The following is a 16,842-nucleotide window of genomic DNA, read 5'->3' as shown; positions in this document are numbered from 1 at the left end:
AATCAGGAAGCCATCACCACAGTTTCCAACTCCTTACCACTATTATTACCATGACTGTGCTGAGTGCATGTGCTTTGAATTTTCAATGAGCCTGCTAGCCCAGGGACACTTCCACCTGCGCTGTTATGCAGTGACACAGACTGATGGACCACGGTAGCAGAGAGCAGCCGCGGACCTCACATCTAGGGGATCAGGCCTCAAGGATTTTGCATGACAGTTTATTCCAGCTCTGCCATGTCTCTTAAGAAATCCACAGTTTTGATTTTCTGTAACCACCCCCACCCCCGCCCATGCTTTTAAAAACACATATTATGTGCCAGATGCTAGAGTAAGCATATTGGATATATCATTTATTTAATCCTCACCACAGCACTGTGAGGTGGATGTTATTGTTAACCAGTTTTACAGATGTGGAAACTGAGGCACAGAGAGATTAAGTAACTTGGCCAGCACTGCTCTGCTCCAGCAGAGCTTCTGGAAGTCAGCTGGCCAGCTAGACTCTTTCAGATTACTTTTCCTAACCCAAGCTCACTTCTGAATTGTCTCTCCCTATTGGTTCAACCCCTGTGGTGACGGGTTTATCTTCAAATGAGGTTTCCTAGGATAGCCCTGCTATGGAGTCAACCTGACCAAGGGCCAGCCGCACCACTCACCTGGGAGCAGTTGCCTGTAGAACCAGAGAACAGAAATAACAAACTTCACTAGGGTTGGCCACAAACCACAAGATCCTCTAGAAGGACCCCAAAATGTCCGTGAAGACCAATAGTCAGATTACTGACCATGCCGCCAGAGAAGAAAAGGGCAGGCTACCAACTATCCATCCAATTTGAGCCACGTGACTTGCCAACGTGGGTGTTTTCTGAGGGAAAGCTTCAGTTCACCCAGAAATTCCAGCCTAAGCTCTTTTCCGAGTCTGCCTGAACTAGCTAGATAGTTGCCTCTGGGTCACTGTAACCCAAAAAGGCTTAATTAAAATCAGGAAATAGGCTCAAGTTCCTCTGCTGCAATACTATAAACTTTAGATAGGCCAAAGTAGGCTGCAAGGACACACAGGGATAAAAGGTACTTTGGATACAGCACAGTCGTCTGGGATACTCATACACACACCCACACGATACCCTCCTCCCCCCGTAGAAATTAAGAAATGAGAAAAGGAAAGTATTTGGCTCTAGGTGAGCTTCCTTGGTAAAGGCTGGAGACAACAGCATTTGTCTACTGAACACATTTTGTCTGGGTATGGGGAAGCAATCTCTCCAGCCTGAGGGTCTCAGGCAGGACTTGGCCTGGTGGGTGATTGGGGCCAAGTGGGGGATGACTGGCAGGCCGAGGGCATGAGGAGGACAGAGGAAGAAAGGGGGGCAAAAGGTGAGAGGGGTGAGAGACTAGAAAGTGAAGGGAACAGGCACAGAAGGGAGAGAAGAGGGACGCCAGAGATGTTTGGAGTAGGGGCAGTTGGGAGAACCCATGGCGCTGACAGTCAGCTCCGCATCTTGATAAAGTCATTTCCTGTTTATCAGACATCATTAGGGCATTAGAGTTCTCATACCAAAGATTTATCCAAGAGTAGACATTTGGCCCCTTTGGGTATCAATCCTTTTGGAACTCAGTTTCGTTTTTTGTTGTTTTTATTTGTTTATTTATTTGTTTTTACTGTGAATATACCTTATTTAGTCATTTTTGTTTACAAGTGAAACTCTGGGAATTCAAAATTAACATCGTTACCTATGAGCTTCTTAAAGACACCATAAAAGTTTCAACCTTGTGTGCCACATTGTTCTGCTGTGCTTTGTCCAAATGAACCTTTGCGAGGCAGCTGCCATCCAGTTTCAAGTGGATTCTCTTGCCCACAATTTCACTTGGAAAGACCAAGTCCTCAAGATCGCGTGGTACGCAGCTATCAGAGTACAGCTCCTGTGATGCTTTTGCTTATTTTTTGTATGGCCTTTTCTAGTTGGCTTAGGCAGAATTCTCCTCTGAGCAATAAAGACAACATGCTTCTCACTGAACTTTTTCTCCAATTCACGTACTAGCCAGACTTAGATTTTCTGGGAAGATTTCAGTCGAGAAACAGGAACAAAGATTATGATAGCTTTCTGACTACCACCAACTTCAGTTTCCTTGGCTGCTATGATATTCAGCTCCCTGAGCTGAGCCTTGAGGTCCACGTTCATCTTTGGCTCCAGAAGAGCCTGGGAGATGCCGAACTTGAACTTGTCTGGCTTCTTGCCATTGGGCTTCGTGATCCTGGTGTTCAAACTGAACGTGGCCTTCTCCTTGCTGAGTGCTGGCTTAGGAAGAAGCCCAAGTCTCACAGTTTGGGATAGATAGCTTTTTGAAATGTATTCACACTCCACTGCTTTCTGAAACTAAACATCCCGAGTCTTTTTTCTGGAAACAGTGGTAAAAGAGGCATGGAGTTTGCTTGTGAATATTGGTTTCATTCTTTAAATAGATATTTGTTTATTCAGGGCCTTCTGTGCACTAAGCACTGTGTTGGGTGCTGTGGACATGACGGACCTGGAGCCTTCTTACGGAACTTGTTCTGCCTATAATTTGGCCCATTTTGAGGGGGTCAGAGAATGAACGCTTCCACTTTCTAAACTGTGCTGGGCTGTGATGCAGTGAGGTCTTTGAGGGTCTCGGGAATAAGTAGGGTTGTTTACCCTTATAATAAAAGGCTCCAGATCGTGGTGCCGAGACTTCCCAGTGTCAGCTGTCTCTCCATGCTGCTGTCACTGTGTTGTTTCTGTAGGAGCAGAAAGATGTGATCTCTTTCCTAACCCATCATAAGGGTCATGGCCGACACTCCTATAACAAAAGACAGTTAACAAGAGAAAAGCATTTAACAAATTTATTTAATCAAAGTTTTACATGACATGGGAGCTTTCAGAAATGAAGACCCAAAGACCCAGGGAAAATTGAGTATTTTTATGCTTAGGTTCTATAAAGAATGTTTAGAAATGTGATTGGATAAAGGGTATGATCTAATGGTAATAGACTGAAGGCAGAGGGTACCCAGTAAGGCTTGTCTGTTTAGATTCTTCTTGGCTTTTCTGTGTAGCATTCCTTCCTCCAGGGTATAGGGCAGGAACTCTCTGGCATGAGGGTCTACAAGGGAGAAGTGACCTTTCTAGATTGTATGGGTTGCCTTGGGGGAGAGAGGTTCTAGTTTCTATGATTCCCCCCGGGGCGGGAGACAGGAGGGTAGGAGAAGGTCAGAGAGAGACTTTGCTTCTGAGGTGGCTTCTGAGACCTTCCAGTCTCCTTTAGTTCAAAGTACTCAGCACGCCAAAGCGCCATCGTTTGGGGTACCATTTTTCTGAGGCCCAGCACTTCTTATCTGCCATGTTATTTAACACATGTTTGCCTAGGCTGGGGCCTTACAGTGGCTTTTCTCTCCCACAGAGTATAAAGTGGATGTGTTTTGTGATAATGGTTGGCCACTTGGATGTATTCCCTCTTCATTCCACATGGTTGAGGTTGCTGGAAGTACAGCTTCCAAGGAAGTGATGACTTCCATTATAGTATAGTCAGTGGCATGCTGGCAGATGTCCAACAATTGCCTCCCTCAGTTGAGCAGGGAGGGGAATGCTGGTTTATAGTGTTTGCTGATTTCCATGGTGTAAATGCTCCCACCATGGCCAATTTCAAGCTCCCGACATGACATCACTGAACAAGGAGTCCGGAATACATGTGCAACAGCATGGCATCATAGAGTATTTCCACCACACAGATACAATAGATGTAAATAACCTCAAAAGCATATGTAACAGTAAGTGTAGTAAAATAATTAGCAAGTGATGAGTTTTGAGTATTCATTAGCTTTGTCTTTTTTTTTTTTTTTTTTTTGAGACGGAATCTCCCACTGTCACCTGGGCTGGAGTGCAGTGGTGCTATCTCTGCTCACTGCAACCTCCACCTCCCAGGTTCAAGTGATTCTCCTGCCTCAACCTCCTGAGTAGCTGGGATTACAGGCACCCACCACCACACCCTGCTAATTTTTTGTATTTTTAGTAGGGATGGGGCTTCACTATGTTGGCCAGGCTGGTCTCAAACTCCTGACCTCGTGATCCGCCTGCCTTGGCCTCCCAAAGTGCTGGGATTACAGGCGTGAGCCACTGCGCCCGGCCCGCTTTGTCTTTAATATAACCTAATTGTAAGTTTAGATCATTTCACTTTTAACAATGGCTATATTTAACAAACTGGCCCACAAAATTCATGTTGAACCATCAATTCTCACTATCTGGGTGAGTGTGGTACTGCCTCACTTTTCTCTTAGCTTAAGCAGTAGAGAGTCTGAGTAAACTGGGTCCCAAGGCTCTTGCCCCCACTTTAACCAGAGCAGCCCCACTTGTGTTCATTTCGTATATAAAGGGGTTCTGTGTTTGAGGAGAGGGTTCCAATGTTTTTTATTTTTTAATCTTTTTTTTTTTAGATGGAGTCTCGCTCTGTCACCCGGGCTGGAGTGCCATGGCACAATCTCGGCTCACTGCAACCTCTGCCTCCTGGGTTCAAGTGATTCTCATGCCTCAGCCTCCTGAGTAGCTGGGACTACAGACATGTGCCACCATGCTAGGCTGATTTTTGTATTTTTAGTAGAGACGGGGTTTCGCCATGTTGGCCAGGCTGGTCTTGAACTCCTGACCTCAAGTGATCCACCCACCTTGGCCTCCCCAAGTGCTGAGATTACAGGTGTGAGCCCCCAGCCTCCATGTTTTTTAAATTTTTTTTTAAAAGGCATTGGTATAGATGGTCTATGAGGTTCCTTCCATTTATGGTATCTTAAATTAGCCATGTCTTCCATTTTCCCTTTCATTCCCTTGTCCCCTCTTGTCACTCGGGCATCCTATTCCTGCTATTCCCAGAGATCGTTCTGTCCCGTCCCAGGCTCTCCATCTTCACTGAAGAGATAGCTGTTATCAGCTGATATGGTTTTAGGTGATATTCCTCCCAGGCGTATTTTACTCTTCAACACGTGACTCCAGAAGACACATAAGGTCTTTCAAATAAAAGGAATTAATTTCTAAAAGCTGGAATTCCAGGCAGGGTGCTAGGGGTGAGGGGTGGGGTTCTATCTGTACTCAGTGCCCTTAAAATCATAACACTGAACAGTCAGACCTGATTCTACTTTGCAGTATCCTTCAAAAATCTCTTGATTTCGATGGGTTGCTAGGTTACCCCCAAAGAACTGCCCAAGAGTGTATCTCTATTTTTCTTTACTCAACACAGTTTTCTTGCAGTGAAAACTGAAACCTTATCCTAGCAGATGTTTGGTTCGTCTTCCCCTGAATGCAAAGTTTTCATCCATGGAAATGATAGAGAGGCTGCAAAGGTTATGGATATGACACAATCCTTTCTGAAGGCAAATTCACCCTCTTTAGCATGCCAGAAAAATTATTTTTCCAGGAAAACTAAACACTAAGCACATGCTTGGATGTTCCTTTCAAGCAAGAGAGGAGCCCTTTCTATCCCATTAAGGTCAGGCAATTGCCCAAATGATTTGCTTCACTGCCTATCATAACGGGGAGTGTGGGATGGAACCAGCAGGGGTTTACTCTCATCTCTCTCCATCCAGCAGGCTAGCCAAGCAAAGTTCATAGGCACAGGCACCCTCTGAAGCCTGGAGTCAGAGAGGCTGAGGCTGGGGGACACTTGGGACCCCTCCAACACACACACACACACACACACACACACATACACAGATGCATGCATGCACACACATAGAAGCCCACAACATTCCCTCAGTTCAACACAGCAGCTCATGAGAATCAGTATTATGGAAGCAAAAGTAGAGCAGAGCAGTGGAATAAGATGCATGGAACCTGGTGGCCCAGAAGGCCACGGGATGGGGCACAATAACAAGCTTCTTGGCCAGCTGCCCAGTCTGCTGGGTGCATACTGTTCAAATGTAGATAGTATAGCCAATGGCCCAGGAGCTGTGGGAGACAAGAGGGCTGCTATTTCCTGCCTACACGGCTACCTTCGGAGGCCTGGGGTACTTTCCATAGCTTTGCTTCTCAGGTTCTGTCCCCACTTCTGACACCAGCAGCAACCTCCCTTTGGCCCCATTTTGCTGAGGACATGGCTCACTATCTGAAGGCTTCAACTGTAAGGAGGTACGTATGCATGCCCAACACACAAAACAGACCCAAAGCCAAACTCTGTCCAGTTGAGGCCAGCTTAGGCAATAAATCTTGCTCAATTCCCTGGTCAGAATACCTCTGGCTACCTCTGCAAGCCTGGTCTAGTCTTGATCCAGGGCCCTTTGGCCAAGGTCCCTGCACAGTCGGCACTCTTTCCTCTTCTCTGTCCAAGCTGAGCTCACTCTCCCCTGGCTTTCCCCAAAGTCCTTCACTTTCAGAATTGGAATCTTTTGAACCAAAACTTTCTTTCTTACAAAAATATCTTCTCTAACGCTCACCTCTAGCCTTCCATTCTAGACTTTTAGGTTCTCTTGTGTCTTCTAACACTTGAATTGTGAGGGAATTTGGTCTCTCCAGGGGAAGCAGAGAGGCACTCCTTGTTTATCCAATAACATTCAGTGACTAATTATCATTTATAGACCATCATGGAAGTCATCAATCTCAGAGTGTGCTTTTCCTGTATCACTTGCTCCTGATGTTGGAGAGAGATTCGAAATCTAAATGTAAGTCACCAGCAAAATACTGTCTTTTCAACGCACCAAAAGGAGGGAAAGTTAGCTTATCTTGTAGAATCCTTCAAAGTACTGTGAACTAGCTGAATAAGGGTAATTAGAAAAAGGAAAAGGGAAGTCAAGGACAAACTCCCATGTAGTTGGAGAAATCTCACAATAAAGTAAAATTTCCGAAGAATTGCCGGAAAGCAAGTCTTACAACCACTGGGAAATGATGAGTCCAAGAATTTCAGAAGAGCCTCCACCCTTCACCTGGCCTTGAAATCACCAAAGAGCTCCTACTGCTCCACTCCAGGCTCAAGAAGCAAGCTGCTTTTCATTGCTAGTTTTCAAAATGTGCTCATATCCATTATCTCATTTGATTCTCACCATGACCCTGTGAGGTAGGTAGGACAGATATTAGTTTTCCCCGGCTCACTTCTGGAAGACTCCCAGGGGTCAGATTTTGCACAATTGTAAGTTGACAGGTTTGGCTCTATTTGCACATGCTAACAAAATCTGGCCTGGTCCAACCGTTATGTAAAGGGAAGATTTGTCATGCAACATTGACCTAAGCTATGCAGAGAGAAGCCTGATCATCGGGGAAGGGGACTAGGGGAAATTTAATAATTTCTTGGGAAATGTAATAATTCTACTCCTCCTTTCCCTTCCTGGGCCTAAAAACTCACGCTTGAATGGGAAGGGCTTGCATTATCCTCAAGCTACTCAAAAAGTTTCTTGAAGACTGGATACCAAGGCCAAATTCCTATATATTTAGCTATATTTGATCAACCTTACCAATTAATCAACTGTGCATCGTGGGCCCAGCTCTTGCAGGGAGGAAGAGACAGAGAAGTAGGAGATCAGAGTCAATGGATCCTGACCTCCAAAAGCTTACAGTTTTGCTGGGAGCTAAACTTGTACACACTACACAACAATGCGTAGCAGCCAAACAAAAGGAAGAGAAGGTCAGAGAGGGTTGAGGCAGCCAGGGGAGACATCCCAGAAAGTCAGAACAGAGGGTTGGTTAGGAGCATGACCTCTGAGGTTGGGCAGTAAACATGGCTTTGAATTCCAGATCTACCATTATCAGCAATGTGAACCTTGAGCAAATCACTATACGTGATCCATAAAATGGGGTGAAAATGAATAAGTACTTTAAAAGTTGCTGAGAAGATTAAATGAGCACAGTATGGTATCCATTATCTCACTTGAGAAAATAAAATTTGGTGCTATTTAAGCTAACCATTAAAAATGGGGACGATTTGGAGACACTCAGGGGGAGAGACAGGACAATACGAGGCACTGAATTAAACAAAGGTACTGAATTAAAAAGGAAAGGAGGTGGGTGAGGATATTGAGAATACTGGTATTGCTAAAGCAGAGAGTACATACATACAAAGGGAGTAGGAGAAAATAAACTGTGTTAGATTGGGTGCAGCAAGATGGTAAAAGGCTACCAACTGGAGGAGTTTAGACTGGATATGATAGGAAGGGAGAAGCCACCAGAGATCTTTAAGCAAGAGAGTGACTTGATGATAGTAGTCTTTGAATAGGATTGGCTTATGGAGCACTTGATGACTTGGAGAGGGACTGGAGGATATCCATTGTTTGAGGCATGAGTTGACATGCGCCTGGACTAGAGACATGAGAGTGAGAATAGAAAACATTTGAAAAATATTTTGTAGGAAAAACTAACCAGATAGAGTAGATAATTGGATATGGGAGATGAACAAGAAGGAGGAGTCCAAGAGTCTTCCAAAGTTTTTAGTCTAGGTGACTTCAAAAGTGGTGGTGCCATTGTTCTTGCTTATAAGTGGGACCTGAACAATGAAAACACATGGACACACGGAGAGGAACAACGTACACTGGGGCCTGTCGGGGGGGCAGGGTGAGGAGAGCATCAGGATAAACAGCTAATGCATGCAGGGCTTAATACCTAGGTGATAGGTTAATAGGTGCAGCAAACCACCATGGCACATGTTTACCTATGTAACAAACCTGCACATCCTGCACATGTATCCCAGAACTTTAAATTAAATTTTAAAAAAGAAAGTGGTGGTGCCATTGACAGAAAAATGGAAGTCAAGAAGAGCAGTAGACATGGAAGGAAGATGATGGACTCAATGTTCAATTTATAGAAATGTCTAGAAAAAAAGTTGATACTGGAATACCCTAGAGAGAAGAATTTCCTTCTGTTACCTCCTTTCTGACAGACACAGACCTCATTTTTTGTTAGATGATTATATTATCTGCAAATATTGACAATTTTGTTTCTTCCTTTCTGATGCTATTAATCCTATTTTTTATTCTATGGCATTGGCTTGGAGCTCTAGTAAAATGTTGAATAGCAGAGTAGCAGTAGAAATAGACATTCCTGTCTTGTTCTTGACTTTAAGGGTGAAAACATCTAATATTTCAAAATTTGTTAACAAACACTTGTGTATTGCTTCTGTGTGTGAAACGTTATTATGAACACTTTACAAATATTAGGCTATTTAATCCTCCTACAATGTTATGAAATAGATATTATTATTATTATTATTATTATTATTATTCCTCTTTTACAGATAAGAAAACTGAGGCATAGAAAAGCTAAGTAACTTGCCCAAGGTCACACAGCCAGCAGGTGTTCAAAGCTCCACTGCTTAGCTTTGGAGACTGTGTTCTTAACTACCCTGCTACACTTGCTGCCTCTTTAAGTATGAAGTTTTCTGTACCTTTCTGGAAAGTACTTTCTATCAAGTTAAAGTTTCCTTGTATTTCTAATTTTCTTAGAGCTTTCTAAGAGTAAATGAGTATTCAACTCAGTTTTATCAAACATTTTTGCTGCATCTATTGAAATGATCATATTATCTTTTCCTTTATTATGCAAATATAATGAATTACGTTGGTATATTTTCTAATGGTGAACCAGCCTTGAATTTCTGAGATAAACCCTAATTGGTTATGGTATAGTCTTCTTTTTCCAAAGTGCGAGATTTGATTTGGTAATAATTTATTTAGGGGTTTTGTATAGAGTTAGTTTTCTGTCCTCATACAATTTGGTATTGGTGTTATGATAGCTTTGGAAAATAAGTTGGAAGTTTCTCATCTTTTTTAATGCTCTGAAATAGTTTGTTTGGTAAAGGGATTATCTGTTCCTTAAAGCTGCTGCACACTTTACCTTTAAAGACTACTTGTGTGTGTTAAGGGGGCTGAGGTGTACACATCTTTGATTCTATTTCCATTTCTTCTCTAGTTTTGTTGATACAGTCAGATTTTCATCTTGCTCTCAAGCCAATTTTGGTAAAATATCCCAGAAAATTGTCTATTTCATCTACGTTCCAAATTTACTGGTATAAATATTAATACAAAATACCAATTATTTATAATTTTATACCTGTACCAGGACTTACACAATTACTAAGAATAATATTCTCTTATACTTTTTAATATATTCTTTTTTATTTTTCTTTTTTGTTTAGTCCCACCCTTCATATCTGATTTTTAATATATTCTAAATGCAGTTCTGTCCTCTCTCTCTCCTTTTCTTCTTCTTCTCCCTCTCCCTATCCTTCTTCCTCTCCCTTTCTCTGCCTCTTTTTACTCTTGAGTGGTTGTTGATGTGTTTTGTTTGTTTGTTTCGTTTTTTTTTTTTAGCAAACTTGCGAATCTTTGCCTATTTTCATGGTCTTTCCAAAGAGCTGGCTTTTGCTTGTATTGATCAACATTTCATTTTTGATGATTGTGTATTTTGTAAATTTTTGCTTTAATCTTTCTTAGCAAACCTTACTCCTGCAAAGCTCATCTGTCTGGAATATCCTTTCCCCCTTCCCTTTCACTTGGCTGACTCCTACTCATTCTTCAGTTTATGCATCATGTCTTTCAGGAAGCCTTCCCTGACACTTCAGAGTGATTTAAATGCTCATCCTCTGTCCTCCCCCAACAACTTCCAGACCTCATCATTCCGTGTTATAATTAGCTGTCTGCTTTATCTCTCTTCCCTATTAGACTGCAAATTCCTTGAGGGCAGGGACCGTGTCTGGTTCATAATTGTACCCCCAAGCTCCTAACATAGTATTAATATTTGCCATCCCCAATAGGAGTTCAAATGGAAATTTTATTGGAGGTAGCAACCCACCCATAAGCCAGTAGGTAGATCTCACAAAGGAGCTCCTAGTACAGTCTGTTGCCTGAAGTTTGGGGTCTTTTTTTTAAAAGGAAAAAAATACCCTTGGTAGCTTTAGTTTCTTGATTTTTAACACAATCAAATCCCTTCAAATGTGTCATTCCATGGTCTGTCTACCCTTTGGGGACGTGTCCAGCGCATTCTACCTCTGCACTCCAGCGTGGATCTAGAGGGTTCAACCCCAAAGGGCACAAGGCCAAGAGTTGGCCCTAAAGGAGCTGAGACTGACTAGAGTTAGAGTCTGCAGGCTGCCCCAGGGCTTTTTTATTTCAAAGCAGCTTCCTGCATGAGAGCCTTTTCCTTCTCTGTAGTGAAGGTTGGGGTACCTCACCCCCACTTCCACTCCTCTTGTTTCCAATCTCATCTGAAACACCTTTCCCTCTATATTCATCTTTCCTCTCAATTCCCTCCCCTTATTTGCCATTGACTCTGTAGTTTTTTATTACTTGTGTCCAGGAGGTGTTTCGAGAATGTGAACTGAAGTAGTAGTTTATGAAATTGGCAACATCTGTGCTCTGCTGCCCTCAGTTTTCTTCTGGAAACTTCTGTGGTTAGCACTCAGGTCCAAGGAAAGCAGAACACAGAACGAACTGAAAGAGAGGCATACCCAAATCATGGAACACCATCAGCATCAGGGCTGGCTCCTGCCCACGTCTCAGCTCCCACCTCCACCCTAAGCTACAGGCTGATAGAAGACTATTTCTAGAGACAAACATCAAGCTGGTGACTGAGGGTTTTCCTGCTCACTGTGAATTTACTTCCTGGGAAAGATGGTGTCACTTCCTCACATCATCTGGGTTCCTCTTTGAGGAAGGCATCATGAAACTGAAATATAAAAACACTTCTGAAAGAAAACTCATTCTGAAATTGTAGGGAGGTCAGAGAATACAGGACCCAAAGGATACCCACTCTGTGCTACCTGCCTAAGACAGAACTAAGGAAAGAGAGATGGCTATAGGGAACCATGCAGGCTCATGGTTGTGCTAGGAAAAGGCAATGGACTGATGCTGCCAGGAAGCCTATCTCAGTCTTTTCTTTCTTCTTTCTTCTTCTTTTTTTTTTTTTGTAGAGATGGGATCTCACTATGTTGCCCAGGCTGGAGTACAGTGGTGTGATCATAGCTCACTGGAGCCTCAAACTCCTGAGTTCAGTGATCTTCCCACCTCAACCTTCTGAGTATCTGGGATTACAGGCATGTGCCACCATGTCCAGCTAATTAGGTTTTTATTTTTTTATTTTGGAGAGATGAGGTCTCACTATGTTGCCCAGGCTAGGCAAACTCTTGGCCTCAATCAATCCTCTCACCTCAGTTTCCAGAGTAGCTAGGACTACAGGCACATGCCACCATTGACAGCTAATTTTGTATTTCTTTGTAGAGACAGGGTCTCACTACGTTGCCCAGGCTGGTCTCAAACTCCTGGGCTCAAGTGATCCTCCCACCTCAACCTCTCAAACCTTTGGGATTACAAGTGCGAGCCACTGCACCTGGCCCCCTACCTCAGACCTTTCTAAGGTTGCTTTGCTGACAGCAAATGTGCTCCAGGCACTGTGCTGGGCTCTAGGGATATAGCAAAGAACAGGACACAGTTACTGCCTTGAGGAGCTTATAGTCTGGTGTCTGTGTGGGACACAGTGTCCACATTTGGAACTTTCCTGGCTACTATGCTATCTGGCACCTTGACTTGAATATGTACCATCTCTTCAGCATTTTCAGTGGTCCCAGAGACAGAAACTGCATCTCATTTATGTGTACCCCCAACATCTAGCACACTACTTAAAATATGGTAGGTACCCAATAAACATTTGTTAGATGAATAAAGGAAGGGAAGAAAGGAGAAGGGAAGGACGGAAGGAAAAAGGGCTGGATGAGGTGTCCCAGAAATGTTTCATATTGACTGGAGATGATGTTGAGTAACTTTCATAGGAGCCAATCTCAGGGAAATGCTTGAGTCCCTGATGATCATTGATTGGACCCCCCAGAAACAACCCTCCAAGTCAAGATGTCTCTGAAGCAGCTAGAATCCTGAAGCAGTTCCCAAAGTCATGGGACAAAAGCTCAGGCATACCTAGGTCAGCTTCACAGATGCTAGTGACTTTGAATTGGTCACTTTTATTGTAGTGTTTATTCATCCTTGAAGGTATTAAAATAATAGGGTAGAAAAATAGTTTGATGGTTCCTCAAAAAGTTAAACATGGAATTACCATATGACCCCACAATTCCACTTCTAGGTATATACTCCCCAAAAATCGAAAACAGGGACTCAAACGAGTACAAGCATATGTGTGTTCACAACAGCACTACTCACAATAGCCAAAAGGTGAAAACAACCCAAGCATCCATCACATGGTGAACAGATAAACAAAAAAATATTGTATATCTATACAGTGGAATATTATTCGGCTATAAAAAGGAATGAACTTACTGATATGGGTTACAATGTGGATGAACCTTGAAAACATTATGCTAAAGGACAGAAGCCAGACACTGAGGCCTCATATTGTATGATTTTATTTACATGAAATATCCAGGATAGGTAAATTTGTAGAGTTGGGGCACTGATGATTTCCAGAGTCTGGGAGAAATGAGAAGAATCTGCTTAATGGGTAAGAGGTTTTACTTTGGAATGATGGAAATGTTTTGGAACTAGATAGAGGTGATGGTTATACAACATGTGAATATACTAAATGCCACTTAATCATTCAGTTTAAAATGTTTAATTTTATGTGAATTTCACCTCAGTCAATTATTTTACCTTGGAAAAAGTCACAGTAGAACAGCCTCAATTCTGTGGACAAACTGGGTAGTTGTGGGAAGGGTAGACTAGCTGGGTGTAGAGTGGGAACTATTTCCTTCCCTACCCACCACCCCACCACGCCCCAATGCTTGTTCCTTTCTTCAGCTAAGTCAAGTGTTTATTCCTATCTCCATTCCTGTTCATATCCAAGAACCATCTGGAATTATTCTTAAGAATATTCTACTTCTCTAAGGACTGTTCATCAGAAAAAGGCAGTTGTAATTTATTGGGAGCCCTTCTAAGAAGCCCCAAATATCAAAGATTTTAGGAATATGGAAGCCAGCATGTAGACATATGTCAGTTTAAGAAGATGGCCTTTTGAGGAGAGTCCTCAGAAAATGTTGATGTAGCCAAGGTGATGGGTGCATACAAAATGCTGGGTACCTGGGGGATGCTAGGAAATGCTTGTTGATTGACTGATTCCTTGATTGAGTAAAAAAAGACATTTGCATTATCCTAAGTGAACTAACACAGGCACAGGAAACCAAATACTGCATGTTCTCACTGATAAGTAGGAGCTAAACTTTGAGTACACATGGACACAAAGAAGGGAACAGCAGACACTGGGGCCTAACTGAGGGTGAAGGGTGGGAGGAGGGTGAGGATCAAAAAAGTACGTATTGGGTACTATGCTTATTACCTGCGTGGTGAAATAATCTGTACACCAAACTCCCGTGACACAAAGTTTACTTATGTAACAAACCTACACATGTACTCCTGAACCTAAAATAAAAGGTTTTGTTTGTTTGTTTGCTTTTTTTTTTTTTTTTTTTTTAAAGAGCCAGCAATGGCAATAGCCAGGAAGGCACACCCAGCAGAGGGAATGGCAAGAGTAAGAGCAGGACCAAAGAATTATACCACCCGGAATTATGCTGCAGATGTTGACACAGCAGAGAGCTTCAGGAGAAATAGAGGATGGGAATCTTTCTTTACCTAACTCTGCTACTGAGATCCTTTGCAAAAGTAGTGATGAAATGAAAAATACAAATACCAAGACAACAAAATCTGAAAAAAATAGAATTAGTGCTGAAATATAATTAACTGATTTTCTATTTGAATCATCATATGACATTCATAGAATACTTGCATCATGGAACTGTTTATAAGATTTTTCTGCTAATAGTCAACACCTCAACAACTATCAGCTCACTTTTTGCTTATTCACAAAAAATTATCTTAGAAAACTTAAGGAGAACAACTCTTTAGTCTAAATGGCAAGTCTTGTTTTATAAAATAATATCTCGACATAGCTGCATGTGAAAAATGGTCATTTTTAAGCAGTCTTTGTAAAAGTAACAATGAATTTTGAAGTAGAAGCTGATGCTTTGTGTCTTCTGCTATTTGTGTAGTCAATGACACCGCTACTGCTCCCAGAGTAAACAATACGTGCCAATGAATATTTTGTGCAAGTTAAATGTTCATCATCCTCTTTCTGAGAAATAAAAATGCATTACTTTAAAAACAACCAAAAAAGGACATTTAAACAAAGGATTCCACTCCAGTAGAATCTCGTTTATGGGCTTCAGACCACATTTTGTGTAAGAGCTTTCAGTCATCCATTTTTTCTTTCATTCCACAAAAATTTATTGAGCACCTGCTGTGTTCCAGGAAATACAGTAATAGGGATGTGCCATCATAGGCATGGATAAAGGAAGTTCACATACAATCCCCCCAATTTTTTTTTTCTTTTGAGACGGAGTGTCACTCTGTTGCCCAGGCTGGAGTGCAGTGGTATGATCTCAGCTCACTGCAACCTCTGCCTCCTGGGTTCAAGCGATTCTTCTGCCTCAACCTCCCAAGTAGCTGGGATTACAGGCATGTGTCACCATGCCCGGCTAATTTTTGTATTTTTAGTAGAAACAAGGTTAGACCATGTTGGCCAGGCTGGTCTTGAACTCATGACTTGGAGTGATCCAACTGCCTTGGCTTCCCAAAGTGCTGGGATTACAGGTATGAGCCACTGCGCCCAGCCTACAATCCCCCAAATTCTTTGTAAATATAATTTCAACCCTTTACTCTCTCTAAACTTTGAGCTTGAGTAAGCTGATGGGCAAGAACAGGGCAAGTTATGGTGATGATAGTGGTGTGTCCACAAACTGGAATATGTGATCCAATAAGTATGGTTAATGGACAACGGAGAAGAATACTTGAAAATAGGCTATTGAAGGAAATGGCCCTTTGACAAGGGAGGTGGAACAGTTGGGGGAAAGCCTGGTCAATGTCTTCTTCCTTCTGTCCTGTCCCCTTCCCCATGCCTGGACCACCTGAAAACTATGGATTAAAGCAGTATTCTCTTGCACCGCTATGGCTACACACACCCCTGGGTGCAGCGGCTGCTTTCACCTATCTCCAGCATAGCTCATGAGGGACTCCATGTGAGCACTGGGTTGCCTGAAATTGAGGGAAAGCAATCTGGTCAGAACTAAGTAGGGCCTGCTTCTTGTTGCCTATGCTACAGCTAATCCATTGCCATCTGTCTTTATTTTGCTGACTCACTGCTTTCATTTGGGTTGGCAGTTCTTTTGCTGTTGGCTGCAGTCTTTAACTGTTTACAGAGGACTGAGATGGATGGAGAATTAGGGGCTTTGCATTCATTCGCTGAATGAAATCCTACCCAGGTACTGTGGGCCTCTTGTCGAGGGGCTGAGGCCAAGGCCCCTGGATTTTGATGGATGGTGGAGATTAAGTGTAGGGTAACACATCATTTAGTCTGATTGCAAGGCCAGATTTCTCCCAAGCGTTGCCAAATGAGCTGGGAGGTCATGCGAATTGTCTGCCCGAGCACGAGGGAGCGCGATATCTTTTAATTAGAGTAAGGATGAAGGATATTAGGGACCTTGGTCTGTCAGAGAACTTGGAACACCCAAATGCTATACTTCATTCAAGTTTCTCTTTAAGTTTCACCTTATCCATGGAAGCTTTTCTGCATAAACTTCCATCCCCACACTGCACCCCATCCCTCCTCTGAAATGCACTTCCCTGCACTTTGAATCTCATCAGCATTTGGTTTCAACTGTGTACAATCTTGGCTCCCACAGCCATTTTGAAGCTGTCCTTCAGCAGATTTGAGACCCATTCTTTATCCTGTGAGATAGAACCTCATCAAGATGTGAAACTCTGTAGCCTTTATAGCTCATTTTGTTATATGGCAATTGGATCCTGGGAAAAGGTGACTTGGAGGAAGCCATCATTGGCCTTTGAGACCTATAGGAATTCAGTAGAAACGCTTTCAGGATGCTTTG

At 42.7% G+C, this 16,842-nt stretch overlaps 1 protein-coding gene and 1 pseudogene across 3 annotated transcripts in view; one reads left to right on the top strand and one right to left on the bottom strand.

Moving 5' to 3' along the window:
- The window catches only part of PLAC1 (placenta enriched 1), a 196,070-nt gene that overhangs the window by 108,529 nt on the left and 70,699 nt on the right, over window positions 1-16,842 (top strand). The window lies entirely within an intron of this gene.
- Window positions 1,682-11,196, bottom strand: LOC129024204 (small ribosomal subunit protein eS7-like; annotated as a pseudogene).

Source organism: Pongo pygmaeus, chromosome X (genome assembly GCF_028885625.2).
Source record: "Pongo pygmaeus isolate AG05252 chromosome X, NHGRI_mPonPyg2-v2.0_pri, whole genome shotgun sequence".
Classification (NCBI taxonomy): domain Eukaryota; kingdom Metazoa; phylum Chordata; class Mammalia; order Primates; family Hominidae; genus Pongo; species Pongo pygmaeus.
This window is presented reverse-complemented; position numbering and strand designations above follow the sequence as displayed.